A 26367-nucleotide genomic window follows, 5' to 3' on the forward strand; every position below is an offset into this window, starting at 1 on the left:
TAACATGAACAGCTGTAAGTGCAATATTTATATTTTAAGATTTTTTTTTTTTTGGTGAAAATCTGCACATCACAGAGTTCTGCAAATGTAAGCACAAGATAATCCTTCTTCATCAGAATTAGTCATAACGATTGTAAAGAGATCTGAATTTTTACATTGCTCCTGCCCCTGTTGCGAGTTTCTTATGGATAAGCTGATAGTTTCAGTTTTCAAAGATGTCAGGCCAGCATTTTTTTATACGAATCACTAACAGCAGTTGTCTCTGGTAGCAATTATTTTTATCTTTCACAGCATATAAAGGCTTGATGGGCCCTTAACTAATCTTCTCATGGTGAAAACATCTTTTAACTTTGTCTAAATTTTCAAGTATTTTAAAGAAAAATCCTCTAGGGGTCCATTAGAACGAAAAAATGCTTTGTCAACATTCTGGGATAAGTTTTCATTAACAGTTATTTCATGATTACATTAATATTGTTTTAATTATTTAAAATCAGATTTAGGGTTCTGCCTTTCAAATCCTGCTCATAAAAAAGTGCACTACTGTAAGGAAGGTCTGGCATTTTTTGATGTACAAAGCTTATCACCTGAAGTTCATGGATAGGGTATCGGTTTAGGATAGTGATTTGGACCTAGTTTCACCACAGATATAAGATAACAGGAAAGTTCATAACTGTATGTGGTAGACTATGTTAGGACTGTAAATAATTCATTCTAGGTTTCAATGATCTGAATGCTTCTCTTTCTTAAAGTACTTTTAAGCAGCACATAAAGAAATCATGCTACCAGTATTTGAAATTTTATAGTTGCGCTATTTAGTTGAAAAATATTCTTCTGTTCCAATACTTTTTCAATGTCTTTCCTGTTTCATAACTGTTACAAATTTGACTTTAAAGCAACCCAATGGTAAAATATTGCTCAGAACAGAAAGTGCAAGGTTAGGGGTATACACTACTTTAACCTTGTGATTCAAGAGGAACACAGACAGTCACCTGAAGTCAGGAGGCATTCAAAATTCAAAAAGAGGTAAGAGTTAGATTTGAAAATGAGAACATTATTCACCTCAGTAATATATCTAAAAGATTTTTCTGTTTTAATGTGCCTCATTTAGAAGTCTAAATGTAGCAGGGTTAAAACTTAACTTTTACTTTTGAATTGAAGTATGGTGTATAGGACATGTGTGTGCTAACGTGTGTGGAAGGTTCTTGCTGGCTCAAACTGAGCAGAGTCCAAAAGCACTGACAGGAGTAAAGCCTAAAGTTTATTCTCTATATTTTCTCATTTAAAACAAACTCTTTGAAGTAGAATGGAATGAGAGTATAGGAAAAATGTTGGAAATATTTGTGATAATATCATTAACATAACAGTAAATAAAAATTTAGATGCTCTTTTAAAAAATCAGTACTTTATAGGAATATGAAACATCAACTCTTGCCATAGCTCTTGATATCTCCTCCTATGATCCATTTTTCTTTGCTTTTACAATGGCAATAGAAAGGGAAATTATACAAAGTTATACAATGCTATTTACTGAACTTGGCTGTGTGGAAGGGCAGGGAACTGGATAAGAGCAGCTTATAACCAAGGGATAAGATCTGAGCTATGGTCTTAACAGTATGGATGGCAACTAACTGGGATCCCTGGGTGTGTCCAGGCATTAGAATATACAGTATTGCTTAATACAGTGAACCACCATCTTCTGGTGGATGCTGCCTGTCTTTCTAGTCTCCCCTTCCTTTGAATACACTGGAATATTTGAATTTACCACCAGCAGCCTCCTGTTTAATCATGTGGAGATAGACAGTCTAAACAAGTTCAGCTAGGAAATCCATCTCCCAGCTGAACTGCTGAGCAAATAAAAGACTCGGCTCTCATTTTGTCAACACTATTTATTTTATGAATACAATACTATTCACTTCAACATACCCATAAAGAGTAATTGGTACTTTCCTAGCACAGTACCTTTCCTGATTTAGGGAAGGAGGGGTAAGAAAAAAATCCACCCTGATCTGAGATCCTCTGTCAAACATACTCCCAAGTAGGAAGCAGTCTTTAATTTTGACTGTCTTAATATTAGCTAAGAATTCCTTTCTTGTTTTAAATACAGGATTTTGAGGTTTATATTGAAAATATATTTAGATGTTCTTGTTAACTTTTAAGCTTCCTTTCTCCTCCTTGCCCCAGTTATGCACTGTCAATAGCATTAAATCAGGTTTATTTTTCTCTCATTTTAGGGGCTTTTTGGATGAATAGATATTTTCCTGAGAAAAAAGTCTAAGATTTATCAATGACTCCACTGTGGATCCTTACATCTCTGTATTTCTTTCCTCAAATGAAGCAACTGGTAAGCTTTATGTATCAAAAAGACAATTTGATTGTAATTGCATCAAAATGTGGTATAGCATTAAACAAGCTAGTTTTACTTGTTTACTCTTAAAAAGTCATTCTTAAGAAGATGTATTATTTGTAACTGTGTCAAGCTTCATCCATCTTCTGCAACGGAAAAAAGTCTAAACCTAGAATTTGATCATTTATTTTAATAATGTGATAACTGCTCTGCAAGTGGTGTGGCGTATCAGTTTTGTCCTCAGCATCCTTAATTATATGGCTGACTAATTAGTTCTGATTATTTAAACATCACAACACAGATCATCAGTTACTGTCTTACTAGTAACACCTGGTTTGATACACAGTGTTATCTGTGCAGTAAAGTTTTCTTGTCTACATATAGGATACAAAGCTGTGCAATGGTCTTTGACAAATACTGCAGAAAGAATAAAACTTGGAGAAACTGTTACTGGTTTGGTGGCCTGTATTCCAACAGCTCTTTGACATCCTTGTGTGAAGACTGATGCTGCACTGGGGAGGACAAAGGACAAAGGTAGGGTTTTCTGTGGGCACTTCTGTTAGCATCATTATAATCCTAGTTTCTTTACAGTGTTGGAAAACTGGTGGATACCAAATTGTTGGCCTTCAAATTGAATACACAAATTGCAAATCTGAGAAAATGAGACTGGAGCTGAAAATTCTTTCCTGCAGTCCTGTGCCAAAGCGAGGTTTGGCAAAGAAATTAATCTACAAAAGCTTTTCTGTAAAATACTGCTATTCTGAATCAAATACTTTCTTTTATGGTGCTGGAAACAGTGTACCTTGCTTTTACTTTTTGACCTTCTTAGCTATGCTGGCATTCTTTTACCTTTCTTTGTGAGCTTAAAGAAAAAGATACTAATTTCCATTTGTGTTAAATCAGAATATATGTAATAGATTACAGAAATGTCTTAAAGGTTTTTCGTTTGTTTCACTGGAACTACTTAATCACCTTTCTGCTCTACACCAGTCTTCTAAGAATGCTGAAAGCATTTTGAGTCCAGAAACTGGGGAGCTTCCCTTTCTACGTATTAGCTGCTCTTTGAGGTATAAATGAGTAAATTTCAGTTTTGATGACTGGGAACTTTTCCTGTAGGTAAAACTTCATGACTACAAATTCCTGAAATATAGGGACAAGAAACTGTAGTCCTATATAATTAGGAAAAAAAAAAGATTTAAGTTTTCCATTAAAACTCAAAGCATGTGCTTTCAGTTCTTAGAAAGCATTGAAATAGTGGAAGATACAATTACACACAAGTTTTTAAGGGTCTTTTGGAGAATGTTTCACAGCTCAAATGGAGACTTGAAGAAATGCAATTCTTTTACAGCAAAGGCCCAACGTAAGCATAGAAAAAAACAAGAAGTATTCCTTGTTAAACAGAGCAAAAGCAAAGAAATAAGGGGTTTTCTCATACCACTGTGTAAGTTGCCATTACATTATGCTTCAAGGAATGACAGCAGTTGAATGGAATGAGAAAATTGGAAGAGATAGAGATGGCAGACCATAAGAATTGCGCATGAAGTGAAAATTGAGTGATTGAGTTGGCTGAACAGGGAAATAATTTCTCTTCCTAACCTAATGCATTAAAGGAGAAAAAGAAACTGTGGCTGTGGGCCATGAAGCTTTTCAGGCAGCACAGCTGCTATCATCTTTTTTATCTTTGTCTCAATCTAGATTTTTAATACCCAGTTTAAAACAAAATACTTTTAAATGGTGTAGTATATATCTTAGCACCAAGGTAAAGCGCGAAGGGTGGGTTTTCTTGATGTTATCTTGGCAGTTCTGCTTGTTACAGTTCTGACTGCATTTTCATGTTGGGTGACTATTTTGAGACTGCAAAGCAATGTGGAATGAAGAGATAGCTTGCCTTTCACAAAGGAAAAATTTAAGCCCAGAACTTGTGATACAACACAACAAACAACATCTAGAAAATTGTCGGCCACTCCAAAATTGGAAGAATAAAGAGAAAATATCAAGGCATCTTCCACTAGTTTTTGAGAATGGCAAATAACCTTACTTTTGGTGGGGGTTGGTTTGTGGGTTTGTGGTTTTATTTGTTTGTTTTTTGTTGTTTGTTTTTTTCAGGAAATTAAGAAATACAACTTAGAGTGCTCTTTCAAGTGTATCTTATTTAATTCTGCTCTTCCTTGCAGGTCAAAATTAAAATTACATTGAACAAGATACTTTGTCACGAGTTAGTGGTCCTGAATAACCTTAAAAAGAAGTGGTAGCAGTTTAATAAAAATAAGTGGTCTTTGTTCTCTGCTCTCTGAATGACTGGAGGGAGAGCAAAAGTTGTAATTTCAGTGCAATTCCTACATGAACTAAAAGTGGAAAAGAAGGATAAAACGAAAACAACTTATAGTTCACCTTAAAGAAAATACTTGTCTAAGCAGCATCAAAGTCCATAATGTCATGAACTGACATTGAGAGAGATTCCTCCTGAGAGAGGTATTATATTTAAAATGTCTTTTCTCCTTCATGCCCTCTTTGAAATATTTTACTTCCATAAAATCTGTAGATCTATATTTCATTCCAGGGACACACAACCTGATGCCTATCAAAAGTTTCCATTTTATAGATTAGAAACTTTGGAACATTGCTCCTGGGTTCTGGGTTGGTTGTTGGGCTTTTTTTGGTGAAGGTTTTGTGGGGGTTTTTGTTTTGTTTGTCTTTTTTTTTTTAATTACCCCAGTATCTGTGAGGCTCTAGTTTTCCTGTAGTTTTTGAATCCTGTATTTTAGTTACAAGTGCTCTGGAGCAAGGCTTTGTTTCCTGCCTGTCCGCTGCGTGGCTGGCAGCATGCTGCAAGTAGACTGGTCTGGTGTGACGGCATCCTCTCTGCCTGTGTGTAGGATTGATGAAGGCTCTGGAGCAGTGCTAAGAATGGCTTACCCCTTTTTATGGCTTCCAAAGAGACATCATGTGTGTGTCTGTGTGTGTATTTTTATACATGTACGTGCATGCAGCATGAAGATGACTAAAAATGTATTTGCATTTTTTTCAGTACATTTATATACTTGAGAGAAGGCTATATGAATAACTGAAAGTGCCTGGGCTTTTGGCAGTCTCTTACTTATTAGCCCCCTGACCTGCAGAGGTGGATAGCAGTCAAGGCACTGTATATTATGTTGTGACACCAGATTAACCTTTGGTGCGCTCCTGTTTATTCTTAGAAATGTGCAAGATGGTGTCTCCCCAAACATAGGAAGAGAGGAGGTACTTGGTCACAGCTCCGGCGCTTGCTGCCCCCACCTCTCCCAAGGGTGAACCCCCTGTAGCGCTGTCTGTTGAATTTAGCCGGGGTACTGCTTTTTTTCTCTCTGAGCCACCTTCCTGACACATTTATTGTCTCTCCTATCTTCCTAATGAGCAAAATAATTTCCAGTTAGTGTCTCTGACCCTGATTACTTGATTTCCTCAGGAGGTCATGTTTTGGATAGTTTAGGAATACCTATACTTGCAGCAATCTTAATTAAAAGTGGATGAATGCAGCGTTTCAGGGATTACCAGTTTCAATCTGAAGCACTGTATTTTGGCTCTACACAGAAGAACCAGTTTATTTTAATGCTTACTAAAGCTAAACTAAGACAAGGTCTAGGTGAGCTCAGAAGATATAGGCAATATTACAGGGAGAGAGGCAACAGGACAGCAGTGATTTTAAATCTCTCCATAAAAGATTGTTTCATAAAAATCCATTTGAAGTTTATAAATGCCTGTTCAGAAGACTTTCTGAATAGAAAGTCTCTGGAAAACACATTTTTTTCAAGAGCATTCTGGATCATTAGTTTTCTTAATACCTGAACTGTTTATTCTGGGAAACTCATATCTGTAATTTTCTTTTTAGCTGTGAACTAGCAGATAGTCAAAGGTTGCTAGAATTTCATGACCAGCTTTGCATGTCATTTCAGCTTTCAAATGTTTAAATGCCTGAACTTGGCATTAAGATTTCTTCCTTAGTTCCATAACACACTTCTGTTTTCAGGGTGGCAAAGTTCAGATCTTCATCAAGAAAGCCAGAAGGCTTTAGAGAACAGGTAAAACTTGTTCCTTGAGGTGACTAAATTTGCATGAGTTTTTTAAACCTTTGTGCTTTAACCCAAATCCAGCTCTCAAATTCGAACTTAGCCCAGTGTAATTGGAATTTGGATCAGACAGGTGCATTGCTGTCTTTATCATTTTTACATATGCAGGCAACTTTCTTCCTCTTTGTCCTTTGTCTTGTTTTAATTAAAATTTAGTTTTGAATAAAGCATTTTTACCCAATCCTGAGGGTACATGTTGAAAAAATAAAAATACACAAACTGAGGCACCACTATTTCCAATCAGTTATTTTAACTGAAGCTGGTTTGTGGATTTTAACTGCTCAGTTAAAGAAAATGCGCTAAGTCTACAGCATTACTTTAACAAAGTGTAGTACTTAGCTTTACATTTCCTTTCCTTCCTTTAATATGAGGAGTATCTTGGTCTGACCTATGTTAATTTCTCCCAGGACGTCTGCAGCTGTGTGATTTACACATAGACCCATGTGGCTTCCTAACAGCCACTGCCTGAAATACACACAGATTCACAGTGGCCTGCAATGACTTGTTGAATGGTGCATTAAACCATCTGAAGAAGCAATGTTTGTACAAGCCAGTAATGCAGGGTGTGTTGCCAGCTCTGTTTTTATGGAAATTGTTGTTGCAGTTTGACATGTCACTGTGCCTTGTTTATTTATACTGTAAATTTTAGAGCCAAATTTTAAAAAGTGAAGCATTTTGGTACAAATAAGTTTAGTGCCCATGGTTGTTTTAGGTATCTACGTGGCCTTTAGCCAGCAAGCCTCTCTTTAAAAATTAATGTAGTAAGCAGTGGCCTAAATTACTGAAGTTTTATTTGGTGAAAGTAGGATTTGCACCATCACTTTATTTTATCACATTCATTTGAGTACTCTAGGCTGACTGGCCTAAGGTGTTGGCTACTACTGGAAGGCCAGCTGTTTGTATACAGCTCCATACCATGTGGCATGTTGTTACAAGACTCCCCTGTCTATAAAGAAGAAGGCAATTTGTGGAGGTCTGAACTGAGATGACTCTCTTGCTGCCAGTATCCCTAGATCACCTAGAGCAATGTTGAGAGTTTTCTGGCTGAAGCACTCAGAGGTAGATTATCAACTTCTAAGTTATATCCTTACTCCTGAGTGCCCTAAGTGCCTTTGGAGACTTTATAATCAGTTATCTACCTTGAACTCCACTTACTGCCTTTAGAATAGCCTTTCCTTTCTTATTCAAAGGTTTTATAAGATAAGAATTGAGATAGAGATAAGAAACAGAGAGATGTAAGGGCTTTAATTGGTTGCTAGTTTCTAGTGTTCTGTATTTCTGTGTGTATTGATAATGATGTCTCTTCAGTTTCTTAGTACTTACTAAGGGGAATATTTACTCTCCTCCTCTGACTCTGCTGTCATAAAGCCAGGGTATATTGACTCCACAATCTTGAAATACAGTAACTTGATAAATTGACTGCTTAGCCAATAATACCTACTGTGCAGGTGGTTCAAAATATTTGTTGTATCACTACAGAATAAACTGGTGACTGGGTACTGGAAAAGAGCTCAAGATACAAAAGTTGCCGTTTCCCCTAACTCTTGGATATTCCACCATCCATTGAGGTTTGGATGCCCAAGTTGCTGGGTAACCTCACACTGTGTATTGGAAGGTGTGTAAGAGTGTGATAGAAGCAATAGCAGGCTGGCTGGGAAAATGTCTGAAGTTAACCATTAGGAAATACTAGAGTGAGAAGTCAGGGTCCAAGTTCTTAGTGTACTGTGCTGAGCTGTGACAGAGGTTCCTTAACTATGAAGTACCCCTTGGACTTTATAGCACATTATCCCCCTTTTCATCACAAAAAATCATCTGTACAAATTTCAGTCTTATTTGGTGCAGAATTTGAAACTTTTGCTTTCACTAAGAATATCCCAATACCACAGCCTGTGGTATTCTGGGAACCATCTGCCTTGATTACTTTCTCTAAAGCTATTTTTAATCTCCAATCAAAGATTAATTATGCCAGGCTTTGGGCAACTGAGACTTTGGAGGAGAGAAAAGGAAGAGAAAGTGCCTACAGCACTTGCCAAAGACACAGGAAAATCAGGTACAAGTCTGTGCTGCAATTTATAGTTGGGATCCAGCGGCAGGGTTGCTGAGATAAGCCCTGAAACACCATGTTAAGGCTGTGAACATGCCATGTGCCATCTTTTCTTTGTAGAAGGAATGCAGTTTGCCGCATTATCACTTATGCCTCCCAGATGGTGTCTTTCTACCTGCCCTGGCACCTACCCAATACTATTCTGCCAGTATTTCACTTAGAGCATTGCTCTTTAAATCTTGTGTGTGTGAAACGTACATTGGTGTGCCTCCATATCCCACTTTTGTTCAGATTTGCTAGGCAGAGGACTCCCCAAGGTTTTCCTCTTTCACCTGGACATGTTTCTGAGATTAAAGTCCAGTCTGAGGCTGAACCTCTGCTTTAAAATTTGGAATCAACAGGTTATGGGAAAATGAAATGTAAATTTAATTCTGATAAGTGCTGAGCAGCCTGGTTCCTCTCTGACTGCTTCGTTCATGTGGAGTTGGGGCTGAGCTTTCAGTGTCCATAACAACAACTTTCCCTGCAAATGGTGTCCTAATTCTGTCTAAAACTGTCCTGGGGGACTTTGACAGCTCCTCTGAGTTCTTTTTGCTGTTTCTCTTCATCTGTTCCTCTTTATCCAAGATTCTTTTCATGACGCCAGCCTGCTGCAAATACAGTTTTGATGGGTTATTTGAATATTAGCTACCATTTGAACAATTTCAGCCCAGCACTTCATGGGTTGCTACTGAAGTTGTAGAAGCACTCAAAAAATTATTCAAGCTTTTACATATATATTCAGAGGAGATTTCTATCTTTCAATTACTCCATATAGTTCTCTAACACTTCACTGATATGAATAAAAAATCTGATCATTGGGTTGCTTTTAGATGGATGAAGAATGCTTTTCCATTTCTCTTCCCTCCTTCCCTGTCCCCAGACATTCGGAATCAGAGATATACAGTTTTGTCAGAGCATTCCCATGGCCTAAGGACTGGGCTGTTTTCTTGGGAGTTATAAGCCCCTGTCCTAGAGAGATTTCAGATTTAAGAGAAACTTTGAAGCTGATTCTCCAGTATTCAAAGAGTTCTTGAAGCACTGGCATTTAGGACAGCTTTTTTTTCACCTCCACATTTCCTCATGGTTTGTGTGTTAAGAAATCCAGCGTAATAAGGTATTTTGAGAGCACCTGTCAGAAGATCTGTATTAGGCTGAGATGAGGTGACAGATGACTCTTGCTGCCTCTACCTCTGGAGCTGTAAACATACTAGTCAGAAATCAAGTGTGGTTTTATATGACCTGTGGTGGTAACATCAATAGCTAAGGGGTTTTAAGGCAGTTGATGAAAAACAGCTGCTTTGATATTGTTGATTCTCAGCAATCCAGCTAAAGAGTTCTTTATTTGTCTGAAATTCTTTTGTGATCTATCCCAGAAAAGATCACTAGGGTTCTGCTGGAAATGCACTTTTTTGTTAATTATGTTCCTATCTGCAGTTTAATGTTGGCATTCCTATGGTACCTGGAGAGACCTCTTCAGTGGATTTCTATCAAATTGACACTTAACTCAGATTTCACACATCGTATTATTTAATATGATATAGTTGCTTAAGAGAAACAATTAAATGTAATTTCATAACTTATTGGAGTAAATTATTACCTACTGTAAATACAGGAGCCATTAGCTGTAATTTGCTCAGTTCTCTATAACTGAGAATTTACATTACAGTATAAAATAAACATTATTTCTTTAATATTTCTAATATCTAGTGTCTCTATCATTATTACCTACATGTTTTGAACATGCAGTAAAATATAGCCCCTATTTGCAAAGGTAAATTCAAGGAGATAGAAGAAACCCTAGTTAGGGATTAAATGATTGACATCTTTGGAATACGCAGCAATTGTAGAATATCATCTGCCTAACCATTGTCAAATTTTTGTAAACATCATGACAGAGATGAGTTGTAAGTGTAGTTTGAAGAGAAGGACAGCTGTTGCTTTGAGAATAATCATTTTTTTGTTGTTATAAATGCTACAGACAATAGCATTAGTGAAAACAGAGATGGAATGTATCACTTGGTTGCTCATCCTTTTAGTGTTTCTCTTCTGTCGAGGCCCATGTCCCCAAAGTACGCTTTTGAGGAACATATGTTGCCTGCCAAAACTCATTTGATTCTCAAAGCAGAGTAACGCTTTGCTTAACTTTCTTTTTAAAATGTAAAACATCTACATTTAGGGTGAAATGGTCCTTTTAATTTCAAAACACTGTAACTGTAAATCATTACATTTTTTTCTAAAGAAGTTCAGGTGGTTTAAAATTTGGCTATAAAGGCTATTTTTAAAGGCATATATTTAAGCTATAAAGATGTGTTTTCTCAAATTGAAAACTAAACTGACTAGAATAGGAACACCACACCAAGAATGTTAAATGTTTGTGCCTTACAAGGAAAATAAGTTATTAGGGTGGTTTCCTTACCAGCTTGTCCTTGCAAGTATCTCATTACATCAAAAACCACTCTTCTTTCTGGATGGGAATAAGATAAAGTTGTAAGTGAGCACTCACCAGCCATGAGAGCTGCTGTGAGGGCTATGGAAATTCACACTTTGCCACCACCTTCCTGAAAATTTTAACAAATTGAGACAGAAGTTTTTAAAATAATATTTGCATATTCTGCAGGCCCAGAGCAGAGGGTCTTGGGGCAGCAGAGACCTGTATCCTGCTGGGAATGCGGAGATGATGTGCTCCTGATGGCTGCCTTACCCACAGGAGACACAACCCAGCTCTCAGCTAATTGCATAATATGAAAATCCCTTCAAGATAATTTACCTAGGCAGATAACTCAGATGGAGCTCTATTCATGGTTAGAGTATTCCTGATAAATGAGAAAGGATAATTAGATTATTTTGATCTTTTTTTTTTTCCTGAGTGCATATATGATAAGCTGTTTTTCTAGCAGACTCCTCGCCTTGGAGTACCTGCCTTGCTCTGAGGGCCAATGCAGAGGAAAAGCTGGTGGGTTAAAGCGTTCTTTTATCAACTACTATTTTATTTCCATTATCTTAATCAGAAATGTCACCCCAAAAAGCTTCTCACCTAGGTATAATTATGAAAAAAATCCAGAAATCTTCCTCATTATGTCCCGGTCTTGGCTTACTTTTGAGATTATTTACTATTATCTGCAGTAGGAGAAGGATTTCACTTGCTCGGATTTGTGTTTTTCAGAAAGTATGTTACATTTAAACATATCTATGTATGAATGTATATGTAACATCTGTATATAAAGCCTTATACATATGTTAATGTGTTTTATAATACTTTGAGAGTCTGGATGGATGAACCACTTGTGAATATGGGCATAAATTTCTCAGTTGATTACATAAACTGCTTCAGAAAAGGTGTCTGGGGCAAGTGAGAGCACTAAATACTCTCAGTAACTTATGCCACTGTTAGGATGCTAGAAATGTAATAGTGGCAGTACATCTAGGCTGAGAACAGCTACTCTTATTTTTAAATCATTTATTACACTATACTGCAGGAAGCCAGCGCACCCATTTTCATAGAAGAGTGCACAACCACAATACAGGACAGAAAGGCACAAACTCCTCAGATGTGTGGAATTAGGGGAAGAAAAGGGAAATATTTTGCTGAGAGTATCTGCAGGGATTGAGGTTTTCTGCAGCAAGGTCAGCAGGTTTGTTTTCATGATGGGGCTGAAGTTGTAGGTCTTTTCAGTAGCCTTTGGTTTTGCCTGAACCTGAGCCACTCAGCTGAGCTGTAAGCAATCCAGCATTTAAATCCCATGTTTTCGGTGCCTCCCCAGTCTGGTTATAGTAATTATTCTTAGTTTGTTACTTTCTTTTGCTGAATATTTGCTAACAGTATATATTTCTAAAGTACTGGCTATATTACTGGGTCTTTCAACAGATTGACACTTCATAGTTTCAAGCACTTCCAATCCAGATACTAGATATATTGCAAAAATGCCTAACGCCCAAGCTGATGTGGCCTAGCTTGTGCAAGGTAATTTAAAGTGCCAACACACATGCTTATGAAATAAGTTACTGGTACAATTTATAACGTTTAAATCACATGGTATTCATTTGTTAACTCTGGAGTGAAACCGAACTTCTAAACTACAATATAGGTTTTATAAACACGTACCTCTGAAGTAAGAGGTATTTTAGTATTTTAATTTTAAATACCAGATTTTTTAGTCTCCTTATGTTCAGAGGAGTCAGATAATGGAAATGGAGAAACTCTAAATAGCAATCTGTTACTTTCTGAGCACTCCTCTCTGTACTCACTGATGAGATTTACAATGTTGTAATGCTGCAATTTCATCATTATTTTGTAATCTTCTTAAATGAGTGTCTCATGTTAGTGCAGGCAATCATAATAACTGCTTGAATAGGATTTGCTGCTGAGCAAAGCTGCTTGTGTTGCAAAAGCAACTAGAAGAACACACAAGCAAAAAAAACCCAAAACATTGTGCAATGGTGTTTACTTTCCCACCGGGTTTAGAGTGAGTCCTGAGAAGGGAATTAGTTATGACTTCACCCATGCTAGCAGGATGCCAGCAAATGGTCAAAAAAGGAAATAATATTCTAATAGCAGCTTAAGGCAAGTTCAAAAACAAAGGAGGCTTGTAACCGCAACACTTACTTAATGTGGAATACTGTCATATTTTTATAGAGTAAAAAAGAAACCTGCCTCCTTCAAAAATTCTCATGGCTTCACAATGTGTACTGCTCCTGCAGTCTCTGAGCCTAGAAGACTTACACTAGGTGAAGTATGCTGTCTCTATGGCAGATAATCCTTTATACTCCGTAGCTGTGTCCTGGGGAGTGGAGACTGAGCAGCTTGCATTCCCTCAGATGTGGTGACTGAGACAATGAAGGCAAAAAAAGAATGACCCCAGCTGATCATGCCTATTCCCTGATATATATGGCCTGATATATATTTATATATTTTTGGTTTATAATAAGGTTGCCTCAGAACCTTTCATTAAGCATTATTTATTCATGTTACAGTGTACTTATTCATTTTGGATAAATATTGGCTATGCATTTGGTGTATGTATTATCCTGCTTAAGTCTTTGAGACTATTCATGTGGGTAAAGTTATGCATATGGGCCTGGCATTACAGGGTTTGAAGATGACATTAAAACACTGAGGTTCACGATTAATAGAGAGGGATTAAACAGCACAGTCCTCGCTTGATTTTTAAAGGTTTATTTGTTTTTTTTTTTCCCAGAAGAATATAACAATAATATCAACATATAACCATTGTATCATACTTCTCAATTTATTTTCCTCTTCAAACTCAAGCTAGGAAAATATTGCTATTCATTACTACCTTGTCTGTATGCAACCTTCTTAATTCTGCTTTTGTTCTTTATATCAGAGATATTGATCAATGATCTGATATCCCTTGACTGAGTCATGCTTCAGGCTGTTGGCCCTGGGCCTAATTGTACTTTTGGTTTCAGAATTCTTTGTAATAGCTACCTGGAGGCTTCTCCCATTTAAAAAAACAAGATTGTACCTTCTGCACAAGCAACAATGTAAATGACAGTCCTGGTGCCTCTTCTGGTCTATTTGAATTCCAGCTTTCTAACTGCAAATATCTTGTCCTTATTTTTATTTGCAGATTTTTGAGGTGGTGTGAAGAAAAAGTGAGAATTGTTGTAATCCTTATTATCCTCATTAAAACCTTAGAATGTTCTGTAGCTATCAAAATAATAACCCCTTCCACCCATGTCCTGCTCAAGTCAGAATTCTGAATTTCTCCTCCTTAAAAGAATTTTTTTCATGCTTAGTATTTTTAAGTCAATGTTTCTTGAGACTTGATTTTAAATTTAATTTTATGTGTGAAATAAGATGCAAAATAATAAGTAGAATGGGCAAAAAATGACACATTTTTCTCAAAAAAAAATTAAAAATATGATCAAATATTGTATCTTTATAAATATGAAAATATATATTGATTTTAGATAAAAGATATCATGTGCTAATAACTATTGCATTCAAATCTTTTTCTCCCAATGTATTTATTAGATGTAATTAATGTTTCAAAATTAATGTTGCATTGGAGCTGCAGGGGTTGGAGGATGTTTGTGCACTTTGCACACTGACAACTGATGTCAGAGTTGGAAAAGCAGTTGGTCTGCCCTGTACCTGTGTAGGCAGGGTGCTCTGATGTAACACTATAAAACAGAGTTAGAAGGATTACATCATCAAAATGTACTGTGACTTGCTGATAGTGTCAGGGCTGCAACATGATGTTTTTAGCCCTACTGAAAGCTGCTTAACTCCTTTTTGGATATCACAGTGGTGAATCCGGCAGAGGTCACATCTTAGCAGAATGAAAAATCATTTATTTGAAAGAAAGAAATGGGTTTTATTCTCATTTTCAACCCCTGGAAGGAAAATTGACGTTTATTTATGCAATCCACTGGTTTCTCTCATTGGCAGCAGTTTCGGTTAATTCTTCAACACACTTTAAGCCACATCTAAACTGAAAGATGACAAAAATTTACAGGGGAGCTTGCTTACTTTGTAGGCAGTTTTACTTGCTAAAAAAAAAGTACTCAAAGTTCAGCTAAAAAACATGTGGACATCTTTCTTTTATAAATGCAGGGACAGGGCAAGGCCCTTAGCTAAGGATTTTAATAATTTGAAGCTCATACTACCTAAGTGCTCTCCTCAGTCAAGTAGTCAGTTTGCCAATTAGCTGTTGTACACTTAGGAAATACAAGAAAAAAAGCCAAATCATTGTGCAATTTTAAAGCTGAAGTATCACAAATCTCATTACATTAACAAACTGGGTACTAAAAGACTACTTTTTTATAGAGATAGGTATAGATGCATCATTGGCTTTAGATATAGTATCTCTGATTTTCACAAGTTAAACTGAGGCATCTTTCACAGCTAAATACTCTCACACAGACATTTTAAGAATCTGTATTGAGAAGCTGCAATCTTAAAGGGGATGAAAAGCAACTTAACATCTTTATGCTCAACTGATACATATTTCAGTTGTGCATCTAGCTCCATAAGGATGGACAGCACATACACAACTTCTTCAACTTAATGGAGATGTACTTATGCAGGACATATAGAAAAGACAGTTGATTTTTTTCACCATGGGCGTAAGAGAACCTCTGTTGGGAGAGAAGGGTATGAGGATAATAATACATTGAAGAATGTGGAGTAGATGGAGTCCTTAGAGGCGATGCAGTGAAATTCTTCCAGCAATCACAGCAGACTTACTTGACCACCAATACAAGAAAAAGGATAAGGGTGTGGGAAAAATGAGATCAATATATTTTTCAAGCAAGGTGGAGGTGTTTTGTGTTATGTAGGGATTGAAAATTTGAATTTTACTGCAAAGACAGAAGATTATTGAGTATTAGTCCTTCTCAAGTCTTTCCACGTTTTGTCTACTCACTGTCCCCTCCATACTACATTTGATATTACAGCTTTCCACAACTATTTACAAAAATAAAAAGTCTTAATGAGATGAGAGCCTGCAGACACTCTTAAGATATTTAATTTTCACACCTGAAAGTTCTGGGAAATTCAGAGAGTAGAGAATGGGTGAAGATTGTTTATCTGTTATTTCACAGATGGAAATAGAGGTTTTCAGAGAGACAGCAAACATTGACAAGAAACAAACTCCAGTCCTATTTGACTGTGAGAAGGTAATAGGTAGTCACTGCTAAATCTAAACAATATAGTTGTCAGTGCATTTAAGAAATAATGTCTCAGTTAATTTTCAGCTTTTGAGAGAAAATGGGTGGCAAACTTAAGGAAAGAAGAGGGCACAGAGAAAGTATATAAGGGCAGCCTGAAGTTAGCAGCTGAAATTATTTATTAAAATTACTTTTAAAGAACAGGTTGTTGATAGAACATAGATTTTAGCTCAGAGTAATAAATTCAGACAGCTGGGAAAAGATCTCTCAAACACATCTTCAGCTCTCGATTTAATTTAGAAAGCATGTTGTGGTTTAAACAACATGCAAAAAGATGTGAAAAAGTGGCTGCCATTACAAATGGCAGAAAGTTTTGTAAAAATACTAGTCCCAGTTATGCAATTTCCCATTGGACACAGAAAAACATAACTTGGAAGGTAGCTATTTTGTAGGCATTTAGTTTCTGGTAAGTACAATAGGCTTGCTTTGTTATACCAAATTTCTTTGTCTTTGTAACAAATATTTTAGGGTTTTTTTTTAATATATTTTTGCTGGTTTTGGTGCATTTGCCCATTTTTTTCATATCAGGACATGTTTATAGCCATTCATAGGTTATTCTTACTCATATCTGAATATGGAGAGCTAATTGTCTCTTCTTCAAGGCAAAGGAGTCGTCCCTTATTTTAGTTGACTGTAAGCCACTTCAGAGGGGGGAAAATACTCTTTATGCCTCCTGGAAAACCCAACTGGCTTTGAAGAAGTGAAGGCAATCACAGGTGAGAATAATGTAACTAAAAGCAAGAGACTTTAGTTAAAATGATGTGTCCTTATAACCAGGAATGAGTACTCCAGTCCCTTATGTTTCAATTTCATTGGTAAAACTTGAATAGAAACCAGCTTTGTACATGCTTTCCCAAGAACTGGCAGTTTGGGCTTGTGATGTCTGTGATTCATACAAAAAAAGCATTTTCTATACCTTCTTGTTTGAGAAGGCTGTATGAATTGTTACTAAAGAGCAGAACCTGACAAAAGTCCTTCTTTTAGGAAGGATTAATAACTTTCAGTAAACTAATGTAATAGCTAAGTAAACCATCCTCTTTGTCTTAGGTAAGGCAGTACTTGCTTGGCAGAATGTAAACACAACTTGTTTGCTGAAGTTAGGCTGACTGTTCATCAAAGCAGCACCCAGAAATGAAATCTGGGAAAGTAAAAGGCATTTCTTAGACAGGAAAGCTTTCAAAAAACTCGTGTTAAAGAAGGTACCTTAAAGACCTGATGAAGAAGGCATCAGAAACCAATGTGAAGAAGACAAAGTGTTGTAACGAAGTGTAATAAAGTAGTAAGATTGAACGTAAAAGCCTGGTGTAAAGGAAACTCTTGAAAATTAGACCCAGAACTACAGCAATTGTCTTTAATGACTTAATGCAGTCTGACCCTAATTCTAAAATATTCAGAGATACATCATGTGACCGCTGTTCTGAGTATAGACAGAAGAAATGCTGCTTCAAGAACCACAAAAGTTCCCTGGAAGCAAAACTGAGCAAGGACTGATCACAACAGCAAAGGTGTTGTGGCTGCCTCTCACTCAACTCCAAGAAGTCATTGAAAACATCCAAATTGGAATTAGTGATTTAGATGGAAAAAGAAATTGCATAAGGCAGCTCCTCCCCACCTTCTCCAAAACTCGTATTGATTATAGAGTTATAGAAAAAGTACATCACCCTAGCCCAACTGCCAGCACAAAAATAAATACATTAATAAAAAAAAAATCTTCAGTGAATAACAACTAAAATCCCACCACTGAATGATCAGAGAACGATGTCTACCATCAGCTGATAAATGGAAGATTCTCTACTATGCCAAGGCAATATGAGGTGTAAAATTTTTTTAACTTGAATTTCTTGCCCTGAAATAAATCATACATGCTATATCCAAAAAATCCTTGCTGCTAGGAGTGAGAGACTAATGAAATAATCAAAGGTCAGACAGGTAAATTGATATACAGAATACAACATACTTTTTTGCTTTTTCTTAGTAATAAAGATCTATTTCAGAAATCTATAAAAGTGTGTACATATTTATGGTAAAAATATACTTCAATAGATATTAATTGATTTAAAGAATAATTCTTGGGAATCAATGTACTTCAGAAAGAAAGAAAATGAGCCTTTATTTTTTCCTTAAGTATTCTGAACCATCATTGGCAATGCTACAAAGAATTTTCTTTTTTTTAAAAAAAGGTTTCTCTAGAATTTGCATGAATTTATCTGGAAGCTTTCATAAAGAACAAACATAATGCAAGTCTGAGGCAAAATAAATAACCTCCTTATCATCTGCAGAGTTGTATGGAAGACCTTTTGAAGGAGACCACTGCATTATATATGATTATTCTATTTTACATATTTTCTACAAGCATTCAATTTTACCGAATGATTCAATTCAATCTCCGGGTCAAGCTGATGCTAAATCTATTCTGACTCAGTGCAAAGAAAGATAAAGCAAAAATCCTCTGCTCATCAGCTCCAGTAGGGCTAGAGAAGTTTTGAAGTTCAAAAGTCACTGTGTTTCTTGTGATGGGATAATATAACTGGGAGAGATAAAGTAATGAACTAATACGTGCCATTATGAGAGGTAATGTTTTCCAAAAGATCATCAGGTTTGGACTATTACTTGTAAAGGAAGAGTATAAGAGGAAGTAATTTTGGTGACAAAACAGCTGACACAAGGAAAAGAATGATAATGTTTAAGAAATGTAATGAATGGTAAATGGTTGCTTGCCTTTGTTAGTTTGTTTTAAGGGAAAAATCCTTATTTTCAGTGAAATTAAGCAGCTAGCAAGAGGAATGAAACAAAACACATGCTAGAGAGGAAGAGAGTAAATGAAACTGCAGATTGAGAAATGGGTAGAAAAGCAGAAACGCTAATTTCTTGATTACAAAATGGCATTCAATTTATTTTTAATTTTCTACTTTATTAAAGTTCTTGATAGATATCTTGAATGTATGGCTGTATATGCCATATAGGAACCCTCTCATCTCATGACAGGGAAACATAAGGATGATTAGGTGCCTTTAGCTCCCAGTATCATTAGTATACAATTTAGAGAATATTTTTATGACTTAGAGGGATGTGTGGGTGGGGAAGGAGTGCTAGTTTTGCTAGTTTCACAAACTTAAAGTCACGATGGTTCACATCAGTGGTAGGTTTTTCTCTCATCAGCTATACCAATGGCATGCATTCAGACAAAAATGTTGGGTTGTTGTTCTTTTTTTTAATGCTGATACGTAAATGCACCTGCTGCTGGTTGGGGATTTTTTTGTCTCATCTGCATTTTGGAAGCATTTGACAACTTCTCCTGTTTGCCATACAATTTTAGAGTATCTCTATATAAATGAGTGTTCTCAGAAACCAAGAGGTTTCTTTGAAGTTCTCAGAAACCATGTTACCACATGAATACAATGCTGGTGCTGAGGTAATAAACCCTGCTATGAATTTGGACTTCTGGGATTAATTATTCACTAAGCATTTGTTTATGTTGGGATATCCACCTGCAAATGAAAATCCAGAGATTTGTACATTTTGCAGGCAGGAAATTCAATCCTACATCTTTTTTCTGGTGTGCCATATGACGGCTGGGGCACAGGACTTGCTGCTGCAAAATTTTCTAACCAGCCTTGCATAAAAGCAGTGGCTGGGGGACATGCACACCAAGGGAGCAGCACCACTGTTTCCCCCCCACTCCAGCTGACCTTAGATTCATTTACCCTTTTCTTTAAAGGAGGATGTTAAGGAAACCATTTTCACAAGGGTAAAAAAGCTATTTTTATCTTATCAGATGCTAAAATGGGAATGGAGTGATACACAGTGTAATTAGGAACCGGTACTGTGATTTTGTTATCAAAGTCTAAGATTTTAAGTTTGAATAGAATATTTCTGTTGTAAGGGACATGCAATGATCATTTAGTTCAAGTGCCTGACCACTTCAGAGCTGACCAAAAGTTAAAGCATATTAAGGGCATTCTCCAAATGCCTCCTCAACATTGACAGATAGCTTATCAAATAAGCAAGTTATGAAATAAAATATAGTTAAGCAAGATTGACTAATAATGCATTTCTGCAGTCGGATATGGATCCTTGTGTTTTCTGTAGATGTTCTTCAGCCAGGACCTTCCCTCTGTTTTCTTCTGTGCTCTCCCACTGCTAACATCCAGGGTTTTTAGGATTGTAATTGCTGTGGAGCTTCCCCTATCAGATTGCAAGCTCTCTCATGCGCTTGACAGCCTTGGGTTTTCCTTCTCATGTTTTGTGGGTTTTGTCACACCTTTTGCTGCTTTCTGTTTCCTTGGGGGCTGTCCAGCTGCCTCTCTCTTGTTTCTATCAATAGGGAGTGGGAATGAATATGGGACCTGCATTCATGTCAGGGTCCCCTTTTCTTCCTTGTTTTGTGGCTGGCTGTCTTAGTCTGAGACTCAGAGTGCAACAGCATTGTCCTGTTCCTGCAGCCCAGAGTAGTGAGTTTCTATAGGAATGTCAAGACATAAATTTGTGTTTTTAGGGGATACCAAAATTAATTTGACTATTGTATTTTGAGTGGAGGAGGCTCATCTTGGTTACAGGGGATGACAAATCGAAGGATCATAGCTGTCTTCATTAGTCCCAGACTTGCTTGCCTGCTTAGTGTCTCTCCCAGCTCTATTTGTTCTGTTTGGAGGATTTTCAGTTTCCTATGTTTTCTTTCAATTTTTATCTAATTTCTGAAACTACTTTCTAATTCCTCCGCCTCCCCTTTTAACTGATTTGTTATACTACTCTTTATGGATTATTGGAAATAAAAAAAAAATACTGGTTTTCTCTTGATTCCTCTTCTGCTTTTCTTCTTAGCCCTTCTTTCTCTCCACCATCACCATGAAGTTTCTTGTTTTCTGAAAGGAATTAGGCCAATGACTAACATGTACTCTGTTTAATTTAAGCGTGCATATTGAAAATTACCTTTTCTTCCAGCACTTAACAGTTATTTTTGTTTTTTTCAAAAAGCTCAAGAAATGGTGATTAAGTCAAAGGAGAGAATACATGACAATGCTGGAAGCCAGTCCTGTACCCTGAGACAGTATAAAGGAAGGTTTATATCAGGAAGCAGGATATTGAAGGAAGAACTTTGCTACAGAGGTAAAGCAGCATGGCAGTAGTTGGGGATGTGGAATATATTCATAAGATGAACACTGAAGCATGGGAATTTAAGTTTTGAAAGTTTTTGTTATAGAGAAAACAAATGGCTTTCTGCTTAGACTACTAAAAATGTATGAAACCAATTATATATGAAAATGTAATAACAGTATGAAAATGTGAGAAAACATTGCTAGTGTGCCTGTTATGCTGAAGAAGCAAAATTTTTCTGCTTAATGATAGGCCTTGTCACTTCAAACAAAATGGTGTAGGTGATTTAAACTCTGAAGACGTCTTCTTGCTTGTTTAGTCACATCTATTCCATATGACTGTGTTACAAACTGGATCAACTTTGAAATAAGTTTTTACGAGAGTCATTTTCAAAGCACTAAAGATATCATCTGTCTACTGAGGTTTATGTCCAAGCTCCTTGAGGATTAAGAACAGGCTCAAAAAACCAAAACTAAAATAAAATTAAAACCAGAGCTTCTTTCCAGAGCCATTAATAGACTGTTTCATTGTTTATTTTGTGCTGATTGATCCAGTCACAATATAATGCACAAAATCAATCTGTCAGATTGAATAAGAGCTTGGCAAATATTTACTAATTTGGTTTTATACTTCAATTTCTTTTTTTATAGTCTGAGAAAGCCACTTCAAATAAGTAAATACTACTTAGGTTGGAATGAGGTTTTTTTACTTATCATTGAATGCATTTTTAAATTTTATTAAAGAAATTAAAACCTTAAATCTTAGATTTAAATATTCCATTTCAAGCTTATTTTTACATAATATTACTTATGGCAAAAACAATGCATTTTGTCCAGTTTAATAATTAAATAACTGTGCATTTCTAAGGAAAGACTTACACCTATATACTGTTTAGCATTAAAGAGCAAAAGTAAGAAAAAGCCTGCGGCTATGGTAGCATTTATAAATGATTTTTTTTTTCTTTTCTTTTTTTTAATGTTTAACATTTAAATTGGAGTTTATACGCCTAGTTGCTAGTTGCTCTTATGCACGAAAGATTTCTGATGATTTTAAAGAGACGTTTTTAGTGTCAGTCATCACACAAGTCAAAAGTTTAACAACGACACTGGATTTTGTAATGGACAATGTACAAATATCCTCAATTACATCCACATTTAAAAAAATAGTGAAAAAAGGTGTTTACTCCTAACTTTCTCTGCAGATGAAAGAAAATGCATTACTTATAGTCTGAACTGTGTAACAGGTACAGTTTTCAGGTTATCTGTATTCTGTCCTCTGTGTTTTATAGTTTCATGTTGCTATTCTCCACATTCAGATGAAGGCTCTGCAACAGAATAAATGAAAGAGGAAGAAAAAGGTAAACTGGGTATTTCCATTCCTTTTCATTTGTCCTTAAAAAGGGATGATACTAATGGCAAGTGAGATTGAACATCAGTGTGAATAAAAAATATGCAGGATTAGTGTCAATCATTGTATTAGCAGTTTGGGTTGGGTATGAGACCTCAGAGCTGAGAACCCGAGACAAACTGAACAGTAAGAATAAAGCTGAAGTGCCACAAGGGAAATTGCTTAGACCAGCCAGTATGCTACTGTGCCCTAAGCCTTAATCTTGCACAAGGGATACAAACACCAGTGGATCTTAATAGTCACTCAGCCCTTTTTTGATAATGATGCTTTCATAGGAAAACTGAATAGTATAGCTCAGTCATTGCAGCTTGTTAGGCAAGAGCAACACACCTAGAAAGCTGCCTCTTGCAGTTGGTGTTTGCATTCAGCCCACTTACTCCAAGTGTTGAAGCCTCGGCCAATATGATGTTGAAAGCCACCAAAGTGTATGTCCTATACTCATATCTTGGTGAAGATACTAAAGTGTTTCAGTCCGCCAAATACCTGCTGCTTATCAACAGAGTGGCAGCAACTGAGTTGGGCATGGAGGTGGTGTGGACCTTACAACATGCTAGTTTCACACTGAATAATATTGCTTAAGTTTCTGTGAAGCCGTATGGAGATAAACAGTGTAAGAGAATGCAATTAATCAACATCAAGATTTTAATACTTGATAGATGAAGTGGTAGCAGTTTAAAATGTAAAATGATGGCTCATTTTCAAGATGCCACTAATGTAAATCATGTTCTGAGTTGTTCTGTTCGAACTGTAACTGTGGATGAGCATCATTATTGTTTTCAATTTGCCACTTTAATTTTGATAGGAAAAATTATATCATAAAACTTTGATTTTTAATTTATTTTTATTACCCAGTGTTTATTATTACATTCCTCATTTTTACTTGAGCATCCTGGGAGAGAATTTTAATTTTAATGGTTATTCAGTAAAAGATTAAATCAACCTTAAGAGTGTATTATACTTAATTTCAATCATGGTTTATTGCTCCGGATATATTTATAAAGATATGCAAGATTATATGATAAGATTCATTAGGAGTTATGCTACCAAGGAAATGACTTAGTGAACCTTGTCTTGGATACATATTTGCTTTAAAATATCACCAAACAGGGGCTGGAGGCCCCAAATATGAGACAAATAGGAGCTTTTCTGAAGCGTAATGCAAATATTGTGAACACTATTTTAAAAAATACCAAAAAAATAAGACTACTCTTCACTGAGACTTAGACTTTCATTCACAACAAGCTGTGAATTCTCTGAAGGAACAAGAATTGCACTTTTCAGGCTAGGCATCGGTGACTAATGCTGTGATGCTGATCACCGTTTTTAGCCAGCAAAAAAAAGGCCACTTTTCACTTGAATAAGCTGAACCTCTTATACTAAAAGGTATCTGAATATGTCTGAACCACACCTTGTTGACTTAAAGTAACCTTTTATCTAACATGAAGAGTTTCCTGTATGTAGGCTGATATTTAGCATCCAATTGAGAACTTAGGTGGCTCACAGACAAATTCAAAAAAGAAGGGAATTTGCAGACTAGAAACTAGGTTTTCCTTAAGCTTTTTAGCTTTTTGGTGTGTTTTTTTTTTTTTCTTTTGAGACTGAGAAGCAGAAGGAGAGAGGGAAACACATAGCAGAAAATTAGATACTAGATGGTATTTAGGAGCCAGTGAAAGGGAACATGACCATTTTTAGATACGCTATTACTTTCTTAGATTCTGCTGACAAATGTAATATATTTATGAAGATGTGTTTGAGCACATGATTATGATCCCAGTTTACTGTTGGCATAAACTTTGGTCTAAAAAGGTGTTAAAGATAGTCAACACTTGGTATATACATACAGATACGTATATTTTTAAGCATCACACCCCCTACAACTCCCATGAGTAATGCACTGTGAAAAGACCGAACTAAATAAATTAACATTTCTTTTAGCTAGTTTTCAAGAAACCTGCTGCTTGCAATTATTGCATAGAACACTGAATTTAATTGCTGTAAAGAGAGGTATCAACATGGCAGCTGCATAAGCATAAGCAAACTTACTGGATATCAGGTGTATGAATTATGTGTTTCCTAGCAGATGAAGATACTTCACGAATGATATAACCAGTGACAAAATTTTATCCGCAGGACAGTTATTTGATGATGTGAACATAAACCAAACTAAATTGTTGAAAATACAACATTGCGTATCCCAAAAAGACTGAGGGACAGGGTTTCAAGCAGTAGGAAAAAGAACTTTGCCTGTCTGACACAAAATGTGCTGAAGGTTATTGTTCTAAAGCTGAGCACAGAGACTTCATAATGAAACTGCTAGCTCATCTTGTATTATACAGTGTTCAAACTACATCTCTGCACAATATTTTATTGTGTAAACGAATTAACAATTTGCTTTACATGATATTTTGCTGCTTGTACTTTTAAAGGAGTAATCCATGTAATGTTTTTTATGTTGGTTTATTTTAACACCAGCTGCACAGAAATGCAAGGGGTCATCAAGCTCTCTGTTCTGCTATCTCAGACAGCAGTATCATGCCCTCTTTTTCATAAACAGATCAAATTTCTTCTGAATATTATTCAGTCCTGTCTAGGAACTTCACTTGTTCAGAAGTTAGAGACATTCTTCTTACAGTCAATTGTCCCTATCTTATTCTTTTTTCCCCCAAGGTGATTTTTCTGATTTGAGAAGTATTTCTTTCTCATGGCACTTCAGTCTCCTAAATTATTTATAAAGAGCAAACATATGCCTTAACAGACTTTGTTTGGAAAGGTAAACATGATAAAAAAAAATATATTTTTAAGGCTTATCAGCATTGCTATTTTAGGCTTGAGTTTTATGCACCTCTATAGATAAACCTATGCTGAATATTTAAAGCTGGGTTGCAGGTCCATGCAACTGAAGGAACACCCTGAAACCAGCCATTTTTTGTGCTGATAAGGCTGCAATAAAACAGATTTTTGGTGACAGAATTTCAATTTGGCAACTTTGATAAAGCAGTAATTGTTCTGTGTTATTTGAACTTTGAGACATACAGATTGACATAGCTGTTACACATGTTTTCGTGTGGGAGTTACTGTTTCTCTGTCCTTTGACTGAAACGTAACTGACTGTAAAGGTGTTTGCAGTTCCTTTCAGTGTAGTTTGATCTGTGGCTTGTAATTATTATTGTTAATGACAGGATTTGGTATGCTATGATTTATGGAGTTGACCTCTACATTAAAGTTGGTGTGGTTCTGTCATGAAGAAATTATTATTGGCTTAAGGGCTCAGAGTCATATCACTGAGATAATACCTTTGTAGTAATAAATTGTAATAATGCAATTTATGAACGAGTTAGTGATGAAGTGAAACCAAATTTGACAATAGGTAGATATACAACTCAAGCTTTCATTACCTCACTTTACCTTGTCCTCTGTTGGGAGAGCTGAACAACAAGACATTGAAAGTGCTAATTGGGAAGGTTTTTTGTACTCTACCCCTTGATCAGTGGCATATTTTATGCTTGATTCACAAAGGTGCACCCACTCCAATGCCTGTGGAGAGGTGAGAAATGTCTTCCTTTTCCTAAACAATGCAATGTCTTTATGTTCTCATTCTGCTGGCCCCATTATGTCCCCTGTGGCTACTGGCACTT

The 26367-nt window shown here is 36.2% G+C and overlaps 1 long non-coding RNA gene across 1 annotated transcript in view; it reads left to right on the forward strand.

Moving 5' to 3' along the window:
* The first annotated feature begins 2229 nt into the window (after nucleotides 1-2229).
* LOC130611952 (uncharacterized) overlaps nucleotides 2230-26367 on the forward strand; it is an 85602-nt gene continuing 61464 nt past the window's right edge. Inside the window, exon 1 of the long non-coding RNA XR_008975361.1 lies at nucleotides 2230-2341. This is a non-coding gene — a long non-coding RNA (uncharacterized LOC130611952). The remainder of the gene's footprint in view (nucleotides 2342-26367) is intronic.

Source organism: Pezoporus wallicus, unplaced genomic scaffold (genome assembly GCF_028554395.1).
Source record: "Pezoporus wallicus isolate ANWC-B61680 ecotype Strahan unplaced genomic scaffold, APGP_CSIRO_Pwel_v1 contig_5087, whole genome shotgun sequence".
Taxonomy (NCBI): domain Eukaryota; kingdom Metazoa; phylum Chordata; class Aves; order Psittaciformes; family Psittacidae; genus Pezoporus; species Pezoporus wallicus.